This window comes from Neopelma chrysocephalum, unplaced genomic scaffold (genome assembly GCF_003984885.1).
Source record: "Neopelma chrysocephalum unplaced genomic scaffold, ASM398488v2 Primary Assembly neopelma1_91759, whole genome shotgun sequence".
Lineage (NCBI taxonomy): Eukaryota > Metazoa > Chordata > Aves > Passeriformes > Pipridae > Neopelma > Neopelma chrysocephalum.
In genome coordinates, this window is record NW_020920529.1 from 1 (window position 1) to 1,488 (window position 1,488).

The window sequence follows — 1,488 nt, forward strand, 5'->3', positions numbered from 1 at the left end:
GGGGGGGGGTCCCGGCCCTGCTCAGGGCTCGGGGGGTCCCGGTGCTCCTGCGGCGCCTCCACGTCGGGGACTTCCTGTGGGTGGCCCGGGAGAAGGACCCGCCCACAGGTGGGTGTGGCCAAGGGAAAGGGGTGGGGCCATTGAGAGGGACCTGCCCACATATGGGTGTGGCGAACGGAAGGGATGGGGCCAAGGGGAGGGACCTGCCCACCGGTGGGTGTGGCCAAAGGAAAGGGGCGGGGCCATAGAGAGGGATCTGCCCAGAGCTGGGTGGGGCCAAGGGAAGGGGTGGGGCCAAGGGAGGGACATGCCCACGGGTGGGTGTGGCCAAAGGAAAGGGCGGGGCAAAGGGCGATTGGTGGAGCTGAAGGGGGCGGGGCTGCAGCAGATGTGGAGTGGGGAGGGGGTGGAGCCTGAAGGGGTGGGACCAGGGGCTGACCACACCCCCAGAGCACAACAACCAATAGCTGGGCTGGGTGTACCCGGGGGGTGTGGCCATGTCCAGGCTCCTCCCACATGGAACCGGGTGGGGTGGGTGGGTGGAGCCAAGATCGATGGGTGTGTCTGTGGGCGGGGCCAGGATCGATGGACATGCCCAGGGGGTGTGTCCAGGTGCTGCCACCGCCCACCTGGAGTGGTGGGTGTGTCCCTTGGGGGCGGGGCCAGGGGTTGGTTCCACCCCCGGAAGTGACCTCAGGGAGGGTCCCGGTGCTGACTCCACCCCCCCCCAGACGGGTGGGTGTGGCCAACACCAAACCACACCTTCATGGTGGGTGTGGCCTGGCAGTGGCTCCGCCCCCAGCACAGCCCAGTCTGCGCTCTGGGGTGTGACCCGTGGGCGTGGCCTATGGTGTGGGTGTGACCATATGTGGCCCCGCCCCAGGCCGCGCCCCCCGGGAGCTGGTCCTGGACGTGGTGGTGGAGCGGAAATCGGCGGCGGATTTGGGGAACAGCCTCCGGGACGGGCGCTACCGCGAGCAGAAGGTGGGACTGGGGATACTGGGGTGGACTGGGAGGGGCTGGGAGAAGGCTGGACAGGACAAAGGGGCAACTGGGATGGAGTGGGAAGGGACTGGGAGAGATAAGAGAGCGCTGGGAGGGGCTGAGGGGTGACTGGGATGGACTGGGAGGGACTGGGATGGACTGGAGGGGACTGAAGGGACTGGGAGGGGCTGAGGGGCAACTGGGGAAACTGGGAGAGGGCTGAGCTGGACTGGGAGACGACTGGGAGATACTGAAGAGCAACTGGGAGGGCATTGGGATGGACTGGGAGAGAACTGGGAGAGAGTGGGGGGAACTGGGGGGCACTGGGAGGGCCTGGAGGAGGACTGGGGAGAGGGGAAAGAGGACTGGGGGGAACTGGGGAGGGACTGGGGGCACTGGGGGGAACTGGGGAGGCACTGGGGGGAACTGGGGTCCCTGATGTCACCAGTGTCCCTTGTGTCCCCCGTGCCCGTGCCCAGTTCCGTCTGCGCCGTTCCGGGCTCC

General features: G+C 68.0%; 1 long non-coding RNA gene across 1 annotated transcript; it reads left to right on the forward strand.

Annotated features, from left to right (window-relative positions):
* Positions 1-49: 49 nt before the first annotated feature.
* On the forward strand, positions 50-1,488 carry LOC113980026. Its single transcript, XR_003538043.1, has 3 exons — positions 50-108; positions 884-984; positions 1,464-1,488. It is a non-coding gene; the product is annotated as an uncharacterized LOC113980026 (long non-coding RNA).